The sequence below is a fragment of the Schistocerca cancellata genome, chromosome 2 (assembly GCF_023864275.1).
Source record: "Schistocerca cancellata isolate TAMUIC-IGC-003103 chromosome 2, iqSchCanc2.1, whole genome shotgun sequence".
Taxonomy (NCBI): Eukaryota; Metazoa; Arthropoda; class Insecta; order Orthoptera; family Acrididae; genus Schistocerca; species Schistocerca cancellata.
The window spans coordinates 684346101-684366107 of record NC_064627.1 but is presented as its reverse complement, the minus strand read 5'-3'; positions in this window follow the sequence as shown (position 1 = coordinate 684366107).

The following is a 20007-nucleotide window of genomic DNA, read 5'->3' as shown; positions in this document are numbered from 1 at the left end:
TGCTTAGGTCATCGGTCCCTAGACTTACACACAACTTAAACTAACTCAAACTAACCTATGCTAATAACAACACATACACCCATACCCGAGGGAGGACTTGAATCTCCGGCGGGAGAGGCCGCGCAGTCCATGACATAACGCTTCAAACCGCGCTGCCACACCGCGCGGCAACGCCGCTGTTCTCGGTTGTTCAGTCGAGGCCGTTGGCCATTGCGCTGTCCGTGGTGAGTGGTAATGCTTGAAATTTGGTATTCCGGCACACTCTTAACACTGTGGGTCTCAGAATTCCGAAATGGAATGTCCCATGCGTCTAGCTTCAACTGCTACTCCGCTTCCAAAGTAAGTTAATTCCCGTCGTGCAGCCGTCAGCACGTCGGAAACCATTCCACATGAATCGCATGAGTACAAATGGCAGCTCATCCAACGCACTTCTCTTCTATACCTAGTGTACGTGATATTACCAGCATCGATATATGTGCATATCGCCATCCCATGTCTTTTGTCGCCTCAGTATGTGCTCAAACGAAGCTGCGCGGTGTGACAGGAGACTCTTCTACAGCAGACTGAGTAGTTTCTTTTTTTTCGTGCTCAAATCAACGTTAAATTAATTGTTCGTCGAGTGTCACCCCCGAAATAACGCCACATAAAGAAAAGCGTTTCCTGCGATGCAAAGGATTCTGTCTGTTCGGAAACAGTGGGATTTGCACAAATGGTTCAGTAACAGATAGTGGGCGTTTGTTTGCACCGCCACAGCGACCCGTAAAGTTATAGTTCAGTTCTCTAAAAAGAAAAATAAGTATTAAGAAGGTACATTTTCACACGAATTATGCACTGCCTTTACAGCGCATACAGGGATATTCTTCTTAACGTTTAAAATTCCCGGAAGCTACATAGATGACACTGAGACAAATAATTTCGTATAAGACCCATGGGGTCGCAAATGGTGGTAAACACCCCAAAAAAGGATGGGAAATGTTGATTATCTGACGTCACCAGATGAATTACCTCGCCACATGTGCAGAGGTTGGGCGTAAAGGGGTAATGGGACGATGCAGTACTTGCATTAGAGCAAACGGTGCAGATTTCTAATACCTTTCGTAAATGTTGTAACCATAGAAGTTATAAAGTTGTCTTCGCTGTTAGCTAGTAAAAGCTGTTCTTAACGTGTTTCTCTTTCCTTTTGACTATCCTTTTTCTTTTAATGACATTATTTAGTGAAGAAAACTTACGTCATTTGTAGGTAAAGTTGCTGTTCGGAAGCTGAATTCAGTTTCTTTTGACGCAATACGTTAGGTCTCTGTTGAACTGCACTTCGCAATAAACCAGCGGAGGCCGGTAAATAAAATAATATATCTTACCTGAATGTAAAGATATTATTGTCTAACGCAGTGACAAACATACTGCCTGCCAGACGCAAGACTCGAACCCTGAAACAGCGCGCCAACGGAGCCACACCGACGTGAATACTTGGCTCGGGTTGGGATGATCCGGTGCAAGAGACGATAGGCTCAACGGCCGCACGTGCGGCGAGGTACGCCATCCGACGACGTCACATATTCAACATTTGTGATCGACTGTTGAGGTGTTTCCAGACTTTTCCGGCGGCATATGTCATATATTAAATTACTTGGCTCAGCGTCATCTACGTCACCTCGGAGGTTCTTAAACGCTAATAAGAATCACCCTGTATATAAATAATGACCACTGTATAAAAATTTTATCTTAATCTCAATATAGATACTTCGCAACGAAATTATACAAATTATTTACAATTAACAAAACTGACGACTTAGTCACTGTTGTGGCTGATTTAAAATTTTTCATTAATTAGTACCATCCATCAGAGCATCAGTATTACTAATTACGAAAAAAATTTCAATAATTATCTGAATTACTTATATATCGCTTCATTTTAGTGAAGAGCCATGTACGAAGCAATACTCGTCACCCTCAACAGCAGCGCTAAAACAAAGGGAGACTTTGTATTTGTTTTACATTTGATTTGCGTAACCTTCTTTATTTTAACTGGTGTAACATAATTTTCAAACATGAAAACGGTGGATTCTTCTCTGTATATGCTGACCAGAAAAATTATTCCATGATGTGTACACAATAAGTGGACGCGTAGACTCACACATACCTCAGGTACCTGAGCATCCGCTGTTGTTACATCTGACGTCACTACTTGGTTACGTTCAGTGTCCAGGCAGAGCTGGCCCTGCATCTCGCGTATTTCATGAAAGGCGAAATAACAAGCTAGTATCGTCGGTATCTCACTGCCATTATTTGATTTATAATACAAATTTTGAAATTCATAGCCTTTAATACTATTGCTCATGGCTAGTTTATATTTTTTATATATATTTTTATGAAGGCATGAACAGAAGTAATGTCAGATAAGTCACTTTAGTAACATGCCCACACTAAAAAGGAGAAATAATACTTCATACCATCACTATATCTGAAAGTTATGTTTCGTACTTGCGAAATACACTACCGATGTATTATTAAAAATTTGCCTGCTTGTTACCACGTTAGCAATCAGTGTACTCCATAGGACAAGACTTAGTGTTCAGTTTTCAAAATCTCTCTCTACGAAATATATATTCTTTCTTAGTGACATTTCTTGTATCTCTCGGCCAACCATTCGTATACCACCAGAAAGCCCGCATCTCGTGGTCGTGCGGTAGCGTTCTCGCTTCCCACGCCCGGGTTCCCGGGTTCGATTCCCGGCGGGGTCAGGAATTTTCTCTGCCTCGTGATGGCTGGGTGTTGTGTGCTGTCCTTAGGTTAGTTAGGTTTAAGTAGTTCTAAGTTCTAGGGGACTGATGACCATAGCTGTTAAGTCCCATAGTGCTCAGAGCCACCACCAGAAAAAGCAATAATCTTAATCGCTGCTTTACCTAATTCATTGTTGAAGACAGAGGATGTTGGTACGAGGGGTGGTATAGAAATGACCACCCACAGCGGAGAGCTCTTCCCTCAGCTCTTTCTCCTGGTTGCCCCTCTTCCCAGGCTGCAACACAGACTTATATTCTCTCAAGCAGCCGATAAAACATTAAGGTGGTAAAATACACCCTCCAATAAACCATACAAATCGTATTGCAGATCTTGTGATTCGGAAATGTCTATGATAGCAATAGACAAACATAGCAGCTCCCCTACCAAGTCCTATACGCGTTCAGGTTCTACATATTCTGAGAACTAGTATGTTATGGTCAATATAACATGACTTTATTATATTTTCTCAGCCAAAGAACTAGACCTTGGATCTTATACTATCAATAAAGGATTAGGCCTTATGGTCTGTTCCAGCCTCAACATCTCTTCCTTGCCCTTCCCATACTCCTCCTTCCAATAAGATTGTATTCCACTGCTTATCGAGGAATCGTGTGAAGTGACATATAAATACATGATTCTGCTTTTGTTTGATTACTTTTCCAGTTATTGGATATAAACCCATTTCTTTAATTATTTCTTCATTTATTATTTTGTCCTCCTTTGCGCAGCCTTTCGCTGATCTAAGGAACTACACTTCTAATGTTCTAAGCTGTCTTATATCTTGATCTTAATACACAGCTTTCTGCTCCATTTACTGTGGGTAGAGCCACGACTTCGTCAAATTTCAGTTTGGTTTCTCCCCTCGTTTTACTACATATTTGTTGACAGGCGTTAATTTTCTTATTTACGTTTTTCTCTTGTCAAATTTATGTCACATCCTAGGTACTGTAAATGAGAAAACTGTTTTTTTTCTTTTATTTGTGTTGCTGGTGATATTTATTATAGGGTGTTGTCCTAAAAAGCACACTGATATCGTTTCTGTTGTTGACGTCTTCAGATTACAACTTAGGCCCATATGGTTTAATCCGTATGTCGCTATTTGTAATTTGTCTTCACCGTATGGTTACCTGGTCACTAGCTTAAAGCATCATATTTAGAAATTTACCTGTGCCAATTCTTATACCTTCAGGTGTTTTGCCCTTCATCCTTTCCCTGACCAGGTCGTTGATGTAAACGTTGTAAAGTGTTGGTGACATACTACAGACTTGCTGTGCTCTCTGTTTTATCTCTGTTTTTAGTGTCACATCTTGTGGTGTTTTTATTTAAACCTTGACATAATGAAAACATCATTCCCAGTGTATATTCCTTTACGAAAGTCATCTTACTGTTGTAATAAATCTGAATAACTGATTTTTCTAAGCCTTTCAATAATTATTTTGCTACAGATTTAAAAGAATCACTCAGAAGACTGATTCTTTTTGATTAGATGTGTTACCTCTGCCTCCTTTTTTAAACAGTGAAATCAATTTAGCGCATCTCCATTCTTCTGCAATATTACCAGTGTGCCAACACATGATCCTGGATGTATGATTCTGAATTCTAGAAATGTGCCAATATGTCTTAATCTTCGGAAAAAGAAGGAATATTTCAAGTGTCTAACGAAAGAAGGAAATCCAAAAACTTCCTTGCGAAGACAAGAATACAAAAACATGCGTCACTTATGAATGAGTTAAATAGGGAGTGCAGGATGGCGGAATCATAATGGCTGCAGAAAAAAATGAAAGAAGTCGGAAAAGAAATGATCGTCGGGTGACCTATTCAACACATAGAAAATTAAAAACAACCTTCGGTGACGTTAAAAGCAAAGGTACAATAGGAATTCAACTGTTAAATTCAGAAAAGAGGAATGATAAGTTGAAAGAGTGCACTAAAGGTCTATACGATGTGAAGGATGTGTCTGGTGACGTGCTAGAAGAAGAAATGGAGTCGGTATGGAAGATACAGGGAATCAAGTATTACTCGTGGTTTAACAGAGGATTGAAAAACTTGTCGTCAAAAAGGCAGAAGGGATAGATAAAAATTTCTTCGGAATTTCTAAATTCATTGGCAGAAGAGGCAGCCAAACGTCTGCTCAAAATAATGTGCAGGTGCATGAGATTGATGATATGCTATCGAATGTTCGGAAATTATCATCCACGCATTCTCAGAGTTAGAAAGTGCAGATAAGCGAGAGATCCTCGCACAATCAGCTTAACAGCTCATGCTGATAAGAATAACATACAGAAAAATGGGAAAGAAATCTGAGGATCTGTTAGATGACAATCAGTTTGGCTTTAGGAAAGGTAAAGGCACCAGAGAGACAGTTTGACGTTTCGATTGATAGTGGAAGCAAGACTTAAGAAAAATCAAGACAGATTGATAGGATTTGCCGACCTAGAATAAACGTTCGACAAAGTAAAATGGGGCAATATGGTCGAAATTCTGATGAAAATAGGAGTGAGCTATAGAGAAAGACAGTTAACATACAATATGCACAAGAACCGAAAATAACGGTAAGAGTGGAAGACAAAAAACGAAGTGGCCGGATTAAAAAGGGTGTAAGAAAGGGAATCTCTGTCATAACTAGTGTTCAATCTAAAACTCGTCAATCAGTGACGGAAATAAAGAGCGATTTAAGAGTGGGATTAAAATTCGGGTTGAAAGTATATCAACGATGAGAGCTACTGATGACATTGCTGTCGTCAGTAAAAGAGAGAAGAATTCTAATAATACTTTTGTTTATAAATAAATCTTCTTCTACTAGTCACAATTTTTCTTTATTTTCTTTTCGCACGACGCGTTTCGGGGAACGATTCCCATTTTCGAGTGCGTTTTTTTGTGTGTATTAAGCCATTTCTATTGATGTTGTCAGTGTGTGAGAGTCTGCTTCATTTCGTTGACTTTTACTGTAATGTATGGGATTTTTAGTTTGTTATCGATTCTTTTTGTGAAGTCAGTGGCGAAATTTAGAAGAATTTGTACTTACAGTTTTCTAATGGTCCATTTGTGCAGAGTCTCACACACACACGCTAAACATCACACACGACTTGTTGTACACTTTACACATCGAAAATATCTTATATAAGAAAAACGGTATAAAGATCTTCCTACAGGTAGTCCACAGAGATAACATATAGGTCTTGTACAGATTATGATATGCTTTTTTACAGAGGTTATTTATCTTAACAATTTGGCTCAAAAATTACTTATATAGATTCTACAATTGTTCTTATTTCTTTGTTTTACTATTTTTATTTAAGTATAGAATCTAAACATCTGAAGAAATTCACAGATTCAGTTTCAAGTTTTCCGTTTAATATTTTACTTCATATTTTCTGTAATGTGAATATATCTCCAGTTCTTCTAGCAAATCCGTTTTATGTCCTTTATTTAGTCGGTGGAGTACTTTGATATTTTGCTCTGTTATTCAAATGGGTGTCCTGTATTATGTATGTGTCGCTACTGCTGACGTAGTATGTTTGTTGTGTGTGTAGGCTTTAATGTGCTCTGTGTATCTGGTGTTGAAATTTCGGCTAGAAGAACTGGAGGTACATTCAAATTACATTAAGAAAAAATATTAAACGGAAAACTTGAAAGTGAATCACCGAATTTCTTCAGATTTTCCGATAGTATACCTGTAACACCCCACCCGTCATTTATCTGGTTTTGGCGTGTGTTCATCCCAGCTAATTGACTAACAGATCAACAGAGAGTTAAAAACTGCGGCAATATCAGATAACGCAAAGAAAGTAATAAGGCCCTGTGACTCCTGATTGAACTGCGGTGGCAGTGTTGACATTAATTGATTCAGAATTGATCACTTTTAATTAAAAAGGGGTGCACATTAATGTTATATGCAGCTATTGAACACCAGATGCAAATGTTGAACATAAAATTAATTAAGAAAGTGACTTGGGATTTTAACTACTTGATTGAAAACAGATGCAGTCGATTATCACAAATTTATTTTAACTCATGACCTTTAATCATCACATTACATGACTCTCCTATTAGGCAGTGGTAATAAATTGCGTTTGTGTGGAGTAAAACTCGATAACTCAAAAGTAATTCTTATCGACTGACCCAGGCGTAATGCGAAGTGCGAGAAGAACTCTACAGTACACGACCCATGAAACCCTCATGGAAACTTTGCCGACGTGATCCAACAAATTAATCAGTGGCCGGAGTGGGCACAATATCACCAAATACAGCGTGGCGGAGCAGCGTCGTTGTGTGGACGTCGGCCGACCTCGTGGTGCTGCAAGGCTGCGCTCGTCTATTCACTCCTAGCTATCCTGCTCAGTACATAGCTAAACCAAAACTTTCTATCACCAAGCTCAATTGTTTCATTTGCTAAGTCCTAAAGTGCAGAGATGCTCACTCTTTCTCAGGCAAGGTGAGTAAAGAACGCCATGTCCGCACTCTAGGCAAGCTGGGAACGGAAGACCTCTACAGAGATTTCTCACAGTCCGCTCTTCGCCTCGGTTTCACCTCCAGAAAAATCACTTACGCCAATTGCAGAGCAAGTCGCGCTAATTATGCGTTGCTTCCCAGCACCGACCAATGCCTGCTCTGGGAAGTGAACAAATTTCCACAAAATTTCCCTTCTTCTCAACATCTGCTATATAGCTCCTCTCAGGAAACCCATTAAGGTTAGCGTCTGCACAAACACCAAGTTTTCCGGAATTCTGACACCCAGGAGAGTACTTCTAATTCCTTGGTCCTACATTCCCATCGGAGGCCGGCATATTTCATGCTGTCGCTCTTCACCTTTTTTACTTCAGGCTCTGTGGACCGTGAATTCACCATGAAGTTGCTATAGTCACGAACACGCATATTTTGACCTCTGTTGACGGCTCCACCGTAGCTTTGCGCGGATTTCTCGCATGTTTCACAGAAAACGGGATGAAGGACATTTATCAACAGGCATAAAGTTCTCCATCTGTTTCCCAGTACACCAGCATGGGGTCGGGGTCAACCACCCATGCTGTCACTCATCTTAAGGCGGCTGGAGGCCGCGCCGTGTTACCACTTTCTCAGAGCTTGAGCCGCCCTAAGCTGCCTATTGTCGCTTCCCTTCGCCGTTCCCCATCTGGCCACGGTCAGTTCTAAATACTTCTCTGGGGTAAACTAGCGTCCAGTAAATCGACTCGTTTCCACAAAGTTTTCATGTCGTGTGAATTACTTTAAAACCATCACCCAACATCAATTATTCCACTACGTCCATACTACACCCTCTACAAGATGCATTGTGCCTTGTCAGTCATTTTGTTCAGCCCTACTGTTCACTAAAAGTGAGTTTGGTGATCTTTAATGACTTCATGTAAGGGGCATAGTTCTTGCCATCTTACATACTCAAATAAAAATAGTAAAACATAGAAATAAGCACAACTGTAGAATCTATATAAGTAATTTATGAGCCAAATTGTTAAGATAAATAACCTCTGTAAAAAAGCATATCATAATCTGTACAAGACCTATATGTTATCTCTGTGGACTACCTGTAGGAAGATCTTTATACTGTTTTTCTTATATAAGATATTTTCGATGTGTAAAGTGTACAACAAGTCGTGTGTGATGTTTAGTGTGTGTGTGTGAGACTCTGCACAAATGGACCATTAGAAAACTGTAAGTACAAATTCTTCTAAATTTCGCCACTGACTTCACAAAAAGAATCGATAACAAACTAAAAATCCCATACATTGCAGTAAAAGTCAACGAAATGAAGCAGACTCTCATACACTGACAACATCAATAGAAATGGCTTAATACACACAAAAAAACGCACTCGAAAATGGGAATCGTTCCCCGAAAGGCGTCGTGCGAAAAGTAAACAAAGAAAAATTGTGATTAGTAGCAGAAGATTTATTTATAAACAAACCTATTGTTTTCACAGTCACAGCCTTTCAAAAACCGTTTAGAATGGACCAAATCAGAAGAATTCTAGGAGTTATGTAGGTAATAAATAGTAACGTGTACAAAATAAGGACTGGGATTAAAGAAATAGCTGAAACAAGATTAGCGGTTAATTTAACATCTAAACTGATGACCACGATGTGGACGAAGTTAACGAACTCTGCTAGGTTGGAAGCAAACTAACCCATGACGACGATGCAAGGAGGATACAAGAAGCAGACTAGCACAAGCAAAGAGGGCATTCCTCGCTGAAAGAAAGCTACTAGGTACCAAACATTGTCCTTAGCTTGTGGACGAAATTTATGAGAACGTACATTTGGAGTACAACGCTATATGGTAGTAAACTATGGAAAGTGGGGAAACTGGAAATAAAGTAATCGAAGCATTTGATTGTGGTGCTATAGAAGGATGTTGAAAACCAGGTGGAATGATAAGGGATGAAGAAGTGCTCCATGTAATTAGCGATGGAAGGACCATATGGAAAAGAACTGCTAAGAAGGCCAGCATGATAGAACATATTTTAAGACTTTCGTGGCACCAGAGGAGTTGTAGTTGATAAAAACTGTAGGGCAAGATAGAGATTGGAAAACATCTAACACATAATTCAGGACGTAGGATAAAAGTGCTACTCAGATATGAAAATGTTGGCAGTAGAGAGGAATCCGTGAATTGATGATGAGCTGCGTTAAGCCACTGAGAAGGCTGATGAGACACGCAATGCTGTCGTGTGGTCTAGGAGGCAGTGCGGCGAGTGGTACACGTAACCGAAATCCCCCACAAGCAGCTGGTTCACAGTTCTCTCTACTCCGTGTGTCCAGTGAACCTCAATCACTCCGACTTAATGCTGTTCGGGTAGCCATTCTCCTTTGTAAATTACAACCATCTTATTGCGCGTCTGTACCTCGCGGCCGTTCATGACCTATTATACGAATGTGACAATGTGCTGTAGATCACTTATAACGTGTGGAAAAAAGCACTGATACATCGCACTCAGCATGTAAAATGTCTCAAAGCTTCTCGCCTACGGGACACGGTAACGTGCTAATTGCTCTCTGATGAACTAGTCATATTAATCACAATCACTAAAATTCGATAGAATAAATATACTCTCTCACGCCCCAAAGATTGCAAGTCTGTGAGATGGTGAAATTTATGTTCCACTTAAACAGAGGCGCGAGATTGTACTATTGAAATGTGCATCTGAGTAGCCTACATGGATTGGCACTCTTATAGATAACGCATTTGATCGTATTACGCTTTTCACTTGGTGGTATCTTGGCAACTTTGCACTATATCGTTCTTCGTGAAGAGAAGCTCAACAAAGAATCTCTTTATTCTATTCATTTCATCATTCAATTTTCCTGTACATGCGTAACCATCTCCCCGTAAATCTCATGAGAGTAACAGTGGTGTCTTCAATCCCTTTTTCTCCTAATCAGCTACCTGAAATTTATTCCTTCTAGCTGCCTTTCATTGCCTCTTGGATAACGTCGTTTTCGAATGGCTGGCGTGTACTTTAACCCGGCCCTTTGTGCAAAAATGGCATTATACATGCTACGATGCCTGATTAGAGTACAAAGGCAGCTGGGTCCCAACTGAAACTTTCCTACTAGAATCATTAAAAGTTAAACCACGTTCCGAGGAGAATGGAAATCACCGTTTGTTCTAAAGCTCTTTCTTCGGGTGTAACGAGCTCATTGACCTTACCAGTGTTGCGAGCAAAAGTTAAGCAAATTGGTCTACGACGCTGAAACTTCCGACTTTTTAAGCAAAAATGTCTCTCTTTATTTCCTGCTTGCCACAGACGACGTTCTGGTTTAATTTAAGACACTAAAATAATACGAATGTAAGATGACGAATCACACAGAAAAGCGCAGATTGCTCTCTCTAAATATTAAAGAGGCACACGGAAAATACACGTACATATTCCAAACACACACAAGGGTTCACCAAACGCCCAGAAAACAAATGACTTAATCACAGCTAAATTCATTTTTTATGTGCACTTAAGTTCACTACGTTGTAACGAGCACCACGTTTCTACGTTTGTTTATGCATACTTAGATTTCTTATATTTTCTTTGTACATCTTCGTGCAAATTCAATGTTTTACTGCTGAAAACTGTTTTTTTTTTTTTTTTACATGTGATCCTTCAAGAGCGTTGTTTCCAGATCCTTTTCTACATGTGTCTGTTATCTTTTCAGAAACTGGAAAACTATAGTGCTTCAAAGCATTCCGGTGACGAAGACATAAACTTCCAGGATGATGAAGGCAAAATGTATCAGTGTGAGGTAAGGAACCCTACCCGCTCAGACATTAACTGGGACGAAAGTAATGAAGGGACGATGTTGGAAACTCTGCTTGTAGAAAACGGACCGTTAATTGTACAAAGTAATAAACATATTTAACTTTATGTATTTATGGATTCGTCCGTTACTTCTTGATGGAAAAGTTCCATATTTAATGCTGAATAACAAGTGCACTGCTTCTTTTCTACCGATTTTTGTTTATTTCTAACTAGTTTTCAGCTTATTAGGCCGTCTTCAGGAAACAACTGCTAGCATGCTAATATTGTGAGATGGAGAAATCCTAACAACCTGCAGGTGTATGTTTATATAGTAAAGGCTGATAATAATGGACTTCACAAGTTTATTGTGTAGTGTAAACTGATTCGCACTACAATTGTTTTCAGTCGGTGATCGCTGAGGCACTTTATTGCTGTTACCAATTTCGGGGTTAGCCATCTTCAGATCTGTTACAGAAATATAAAAGAAAAACTGCAGTTATCAGCTGTGTTTCAAGAAACATAAAAACCTATATTTCACATTTGTGAATTCTTCGTGGATGACGGTTCAATCCCGCGTCCGGCCATTCTGATTTAGGTTTTCCATGATTTGCCTAAATCACTACAGGTAAATGTCGGGATGGTTCCTTTAAAAAGGGCCGGCCGACTTCCTTCCCCGTCCTTTCCTAATCCGATGAGACCGATGACCTCGCTGTTTGGTCTACTCCCCCAAACAACGCAACCCAACCCAATCTTCGTGGATAATATACTTACTTCACGTTTGTAGGGCATTCATGAGTAATGTACGTACGATGCGTAAAGATACGAATTACTCACAGAACTCGATACAAAATCTATCTGTCGTATGTTTTTCTGTATAGCACATACACAACAGTTTATGAGTGCTGCAGATGGATCGTATTTGTACATTTATATAATCATACGTAATCGAGTAGATAGCCTACTTCATAATGTTTGGTGTGCTGCATTATATATTTTTCAAAAGAGCAATTATTTTTTAAAAGTGATTGAACATTAAAAATTGGTCTGAATATTTAAGTTTGACAACTATGAACATACTAATCGTAGAAGAAGCGTGAAAAGGTTTTGAAAAGAGGGCAAATTTTTCTGCAATGATTTCTCTAAATGCAAGAAATAAAATAGATTAGAGAAACATTGATTGGGCCTTTGATTGATGCTCGAAATCATGCACAGCAAGTGACGTGCCGATTGATAATTCGGAGTTAATTTTTTAACAAAGAATTTTAAAATGTATGGGAGACTGTTGTAGGATTAGTGTACCTAGGGGATAGTGTTCCTAGCAAGAGGTCTTTTGGTCGGTATTTAAGGCTAGTGACTGATTTTAGAATCACATGAAAGATGCGAAGTAGAGACCACCACAAACAGTTTCCGCCATTTTATACAGATTTTGTTGTTCTTAGACAAGACGCATTGTTTTCTGCAGCATTTGCTTATATTTCTACACATTTAAGCGCTGTATATTATGTTAAATCTATTTGGAATATAATGTTAATTGTTCAGGTACAGAACTTTATGATGAGAAAAACGCTATTTATTTTTAGAAATATTTTTATAATATGTGGACAGTTAGGGCAAAATTCGTCTGTCATGCACCATATTGTACGTCGAAGCAGACGATTCTTTCCACAGAAGACGTATTATCTGAATAAATTGTGTTTCTTTAACACCTTGCCGTACTTTGACCAAATGTAAACATCGTGAGTGTCGCTCTTGGGATGAAACACATCTTCGATTCCAAGCGCTATATTTGGCCCGTTTCCCAAAAGGTGTTGATCCTATGGAAAAAAATGTGAAAAGTCTGCATGAAACACAAAGTACGAAGCTAAATGAGGTGGGAACGCGCCGAGTGTAAAGTGGCGTAACGGATGCCGCAACGCTGTCGAAATTACCATGCTATACAGGACTACTAGTTTTTTGTCATAGGTATTTTCCTATTAGAAATTCGTTCAAAGTGGGCGTTTCTCCATATAATTACATTATTTGTTGACAATATCTAGGTTCTCTGTGTCGTGTTACTACATTCCTTCTGAAGGAGTCACATCTGATGACACCTAAGACATTAAATTTGTAATTCCAATTAAAACAGTGCTCATGTGAAAAAATTATCCTTACATTGCGAAGTTTTGTTTGAAACATTGTGTTATTACAAAAATATGTGCAAAGAAGAACGTCGAAAAGTGCAGTATCACGTGAAAGAAATAAACGTGTACCTACATAACAGATATCCGTTCGTCGGCATATATTCCGATTGTCTCGTACAACGGTGTGGCCCCATTCACATGCGTCGTTTACAGTCGCTTGGACATGAATTTCGTCGAACTAAATGGTACAGCAAGAGTTAAATATCTAGACTGTTTTATCCGTCTTGAAAAAGGAAACTTTCGTTACTTTCCAATAGATGCTGTTTTAGAATGTATTGAACTTGTAATTGGTTTTTGTAATACGTCTCCTTAATGTGGTTTCACTTACTGATCATTGGTGTACAGCTGAGTACTAGTGTAACAAGAAAGTGTTCAAATATGTGTGAATTCCCAAGGGACCAAATTGCTGAGGTCGTCGGTCCCTAGACTTACACACTACTTAAACTAACTTATGCTAAGAACAACACATACACTCACGCCCGAGGGAGGACTCAAACGCGAACGCCGGAGTGACCGCGAAGTCCGTGACATAGCGCCTCAAACAGCGCGGCCACTCCGCGCGGCGCTAGTGTAACAGATAGACTGTTAAATATGGTATTGACAAGTTCTTCTAGATTTTAGTGCTTTTAAATTTCAGTCGAATTTTTCTTTCTATGTACATGACAAATGTTTTACCTTGGAACACGTTTGGAAAAACATAATTTTCCGGAGCAATTTTTGTAATTACAGAAAAGGGCCGCAGCACATGAGAAAATGTAATATAAAAATACGTTAAACTTCTATACAGGGCTGGCTAGAAAAATGTGTGAAGATACAACACCCTTCCCTATTAGAGAATACTTACGAAATAGCAGTGCTTGTATTATTAACAAGTACCGTGCTTGTATGAATACCCGAAGGAACACACACTCCGACGACTACAGCCGTCAAGAAATAAGGTATATGTCTTTGCAGTTGCGAATATGAACCGTACTATGCTACACTATATAGTACTTCTTAATAATATAGATACTGTTTTTTCGTATTTATTCACCAATACCGGGCCCTCGAGTCTTAATACACGTGTCCTTCCTGGACGAGATCATACGTAACGTACGGGTGGAAGCTGTGACGCATGAACAACATCATATGGAAATTTGGCCGTGATTCGTGCATGGATAGCCTAAGAGGTTAAGGCGACTGCTTGTGTAAAGCGAAAAATAGGTGTCCGAGTCCCGGTCCACCAGAAGTTTTCATTGTCGCCTTTCCAATATATAGCCAATGGAGGTTCAAAATTCGCAATTGTTAACACTTTTCCTGTAGAGAATATTTTTCTAGAGGATTATGAAATCCGTGCAGTCTGATGTTGCGTGGCCTTGCGTTTTGCTGTGTGAATGCAAGCTGAAAAGTATTTTACCAGTTGAGTTATTATTGCTCTGGGAAGTCAACTGGTTAAATAATTTACCGGCAGAACTACTATTTCCATGCAAATCATTAACATAGGAGCTGCGAAACTCAAAAGTCAGTGATGCAAGGAGGCTACTGAATGAAATACGACAACCGATTGCAACTGCTATCTGATGGAAGGTGAGAGATGCCTACTGCCTTATTCGTATCTATCACTGTTGTAAGTAGGCTGTTTAGGTTGTTTTATTGCTAACGCCACGTAGCACTCTGTATGGAAATCACTGGCTGTGCTGTGTGCAGTCTGTTGCTGGTGGTAATTGTTGAAATAGTTGCTATTGTAGTGTTGGGCAGCTCGATGTTAACAGAGCGTAGCGTTGCGTAGTTGGAGGCGAGCCGCCAGCAGTGGTGGATGTGGGGAGACAAATGGCGGAGTTTTGAGAGCGGATGATCTGGACGTGTGACCATCAGAGACAGTAAATTTGTAAGACTGGATATCATGAACTGATATATATATTATGACTTTTGAACACTATTAAGGTAAATACATTGTTTGTTCTTTATCAAAATCTTTCATTTGCTAACTATGCCTATCAGTAGTTAGTGACTTCAGTAGTTAGAATATTTTATTTAGCTGGCAGTGTTGGCGCTCGCTGTATTGCAGTAGTTCGAGTAATGAACATGTTTGTGAAGTACGTGATTCATGAAAGGTATAGATTATTGTAAGTCAGGGCCATTCTTTTGTAGGGATTATTAAAAGTCAGATTGCGTCGCGCTAAAAATATTGTATCTCAGTTTAGTATGATCAGAATAAGTAAAGAGAGAAATGTCGGAGTACGTTCAGTTTTGCTCAGCTGTTTGAAAATCAAATAACGTAAGGGGTTTACCAGCACAGTAATTCACTAATTTTTCTAAGGGGACGTTTCATATGTCGACCCTTAGCCGAGGATATCTCAGTGGAATCTTCTGATTTTTTCTTGTAGTTTGTGTAATTAGTGTAGCTATTGTTTATTGCTAGCGCATAATTATAGAGAGCCTTTCCTTTGTAGTTGTACAGTAAAGCAGTTGTGGCATGCATGTAGATTTGCACCAAGTATTTCGCAGCTGCTCTAGCAATTAACGATGTATTATTTTCAGGCTATGTTAATATGTTTTTTTTTTATTTTGCTCTTCAAATTGTGCTTTTCTGTGTTATCGCGTGAAATATTTTGAGAATAATGGCGTGTGAAAAACGTAATACTAGGCTCCAAAGCAAACTGAGAAATGACAGTGAAGACGAAAGCAGTGTGTTAGCGCCACCGAGTAATGAATTAACTAATGTTCAAAGTAGTAATTTGGTAATTGTGCATAGGGAAATGGAGCTGGCTGCAAATAATGGTGTAGGCAGTGAAACAATTAGTGAACAGGGAAGCATTATCGATCGATCGGTCGGCAACAGCTCGCCTCAGGAATCCGAAATGACAGGACATAATCTTGCAAATACTGTAGATTCAGGTTTTGCGTCCTCACCGTTTTTTCAAATAAGTCAAGACAAATTTTCTGCTTTTCAAAATGCGAATATTGCCGGTTCAAATGTACTGCCGAATAGCGCTGAGGAACATGTTTCAGATACCAGTGCAATGTTATTACAGTTAATGCAACAAATGGGACAAAGGCTACATAAGTTATATACAACGCTTGAACAAAATCAGAAACAAATGGGACAAAATCTTCAAAAGTTAGACACAATGGTGAAAGGACTCTGTTGGATTCCTTTCATGTTAATTTCTTAAATCTGTTGTCATTTACGGCATAAATTCCTCTTCTAAATTTACTGTGGTGTTTCTGACTATCTGGGAGGAGACTGAGCAGTGAAATGTGTTACTTTTACACATAAACAAGAACGATCTGTCACACTACTACACTTAAAAACACTGTTTATATGTAATTCATGTCACACAGTCTCATACGGAACCTACATCCACGTTCTTTTATATACTGTATATGATAAGATACTGTCATCCCCCTTCCCTTCTGTGTGAGAGGATGAATGGGCAAATGTATTTCTAGTTGCATGCTGAATGGTAGCAGACAAGCCTGTCTGCTAGAGAAAAGTAGGACCAACGTTGGAACAGGTAGCTACGCTTTCTAAAAGCAGAGAGGTTTCTATTTTGAGTATGGTCCTGTCCGTCCCTTGTCATGTTGGTATAGGAAGCTGCCTCACTGGTCACTTCCGTTTTTATCCGGTAAGCGCGCTTGGTAGCGGCCCAGGTCAGTCTGTCCGCGGCGAGCGTCTGAAGTGGTAAGATCTACGGCTAAGCGCGTGTCTGCTAATTCCGTAGGACAATGGATTTCTTAAGTTCAGCCTAACTGAAAATTTAATCACCTTTATTTCAGATTTAGCTCTAAAATATCTAATGTTATCTTAAATTGCAACGCAGTGTAATTCGCGTGTGAAGTTCAGACTATCTTCCAGTAGTTGCTTTGTCACTACTTTGTGAGTAAAGTGGAACCACTTGTTGATCAGTAACTCTAACTAAGATCATCAATCTTAAATGCGAATGTGAGTGACATTATAACGTCTTGTCTTGACAATATTTTTCAATATAGCAACTTTTCTTTATGTTCAACCCACGTTTGGTGTACTTTGTCAGACAAGTACCACTTGCTTATACAATTGATGACCCATCAGATTAATAGTAAGACGTTAGTAACCAGTTCGAAGTTTTTCTTTTGTAAATTGCTTTTCGATCTAATTTATTTTAATTATCGAAATTATTGTGGAGTTACACTCTTAGTGTAAACCAAGTTGACCATGTGAAGCATGTGGTGTAATCATCAAAGTAGCCCTCAGCTATTCTTTTTGGGAAGATTTCACAGAGAGTTAGTATGAATTTAGTATACCAGTGTGTGGTAATTACATGATGGACAGGATTGTGCTACGAACATAACTTCTTTGAGTGAAAATTGAATTGGTTGGTAGTGGTTAATTTCCTCTTGCATATGTTTCAACGTTCTTCGTGTGTTATTTTATGAATGCAGTGTTGTATGCAGTCTCCCAATCTTGGCTCCATATTTGATGTGTTCTGTAAGATTACAAACTCATATTTTCACAATACTAAATAAGGCACCAATTTGGTTATGAATCAAGTTTAATATGCTCAAATTTCAATGATCAATGTTAAAATAAATTTCCAAAGATAAACTGATTTATTTATTTTTATTTAAATTCTCTTATATATATATATATATATATATATATATATATATATATATATATATATATATAAATATATAATCACTGGTTGTTGTATGACTATTAAACGATTATAATTAATGTTAGTCTGGTTGAGAATTTGGTAAGCTAGACTGGATACCAGGTGAAACAGTTGCTCAGTAATGCAAGGTTAACTTACCCAGACAGCTAACAGCTTTTAACCCGCTTTTATTCTCTATCAGCACCGCTTTCAGAAGAAATTAAAGCAACAACATTACAATGGAACAACACCAGAGACAAACACAGCAACAGCTTCAAAAGTTAGACACCATGCTTGAACAAACACGTGAAGGTTTAACTGCTGAGTTACTTAAAATAGAATCGAAATGTCAAAAAGTCTGTAATGACGTAAAAACACAAATTTGTGAGCATTTCCAACCTATTTTTGCGCGTCATGAAAATGCATTACAGAATCACGAAGCAGCCATAAAGGAACTGCAAACTATTGTTCATGATAATCACGACACCTTGCTAGCTAAAATTGACTCAGTTGCATCTACCGATTCGGTTACGCAACTTGCAAAAACTCAGGAAAACTTAAAGGACACAGTAGATACGATTTCAACACAAATGGACACTCCGAAACTTGGTTCAGAAAAACACACTGAGGAAATAAGTTCACTATCGGAGAAAGTAGCCGAACTTTCGCATCAGTTAACTAACTTGTCTACAAAGGTGAATGATGATCTGAATGACACAAGACCTGTAGCCTTCATTGACACAGAAGAGTATAAACAAATTAAGAAATTAAAACAAAATCAGAATCAAATTAATACGAAACACAAAGAGGAATCTGGGAAGTACAAGATCAGTTGGCAAAAGTAATACAAGAATTACATATTTCAGAGGACACTCGCGCTCCAACATGGAAAATCCACAAAATAATAACACAGGGCATTTCGAAAATTATGAAAGAAATTGGCAAGGCGCACCGAAATTTGAGATGGAACCGCCGACACGACGTAACAATGACCGATATGCGACTCGCCGACACGATGATTTTGACTATAAGCTGTTCATTAATACAGGTAAATTCGAAACATTTAAGAATTCTGGCAACGACATTCATCCACAAGCGTGGCTTCATCAATTCTCTCATTGTTTTCCTCCCAACCGGTCATTAGAGCACAGATTAGAATTTATGTGTGGCTACTTAGAGAATGAACCAGCTGTAAGAATACAATCGGTCATTCACGATTGTCACAGTGAAGGAGAATTTTATCATGCCTTCTCCTCAGCATATTGGTCTCAAGCTACACAAGACCGAGTAAAACATAGCATCATAATGATGAAACATTTCGAACAATTTGAATTTTTCCAGTCTTGTGAAATATTTTGAAGACATGTTCCACAAGAATCAGTACCTGCCAAACCCATACAGCCCCTCAGAACTCATCCACATTTGCTTAATCAATTGCCTGAACATTTACGACACATTATTTTGGCAGGAGGTTGCAAAGACGACATTGAAGCTTTTCAGGGGCTCCTACAAGAATTGGAAATTGACACTGACAATTACAGAACGCGAAAACAGGAACACAACAATTACAGGTCACATCCTTCACAAATCCGCGATGACAGAAATAATAAATGGACACGACGAGGCTACTCTTACAACGTAAATCGTGAGCAAAACAGACACCACCCAAATGACAACCGTTGGCAGAGCAGTAATAATTACAGGAAAAGATCACCTCTCCACAGTAATGACTATGACAGAGACAATCAGAGAAACAGACAATATGGGAACCAAAATAATTATTATCAAGGGAGACAGAATAACTTCACACACAATGATCCACCGTGCAGTTCAGATTCCAGGAGAAATTCTCCACCACATGTCCGACAAAAAAGAAACTATGTAAACTACCGACAAAACGACAGACCTGAATTTCATCAGAACTGGCGAGATTCAAACAGGGCTGGGCCCCCTCGACAAGGCGAATTTGTAGAAGTTAGGCCTCGTAATCCTAATAATGACACGCGCCAACAAAGAGACACAATGATTCGCACTGCAGGCAGCTGTGTGCACCGACTGGCTCAGAGAAAAATAACATAGTCGCTAATCTTGACAAAAATTGCACTATTCTTTACCGAGGTATACCGCATGATAATTGCGTTCAAGTCGAAACTCTGAGTATTATGAAGAGTAAAGGATAGCTCCA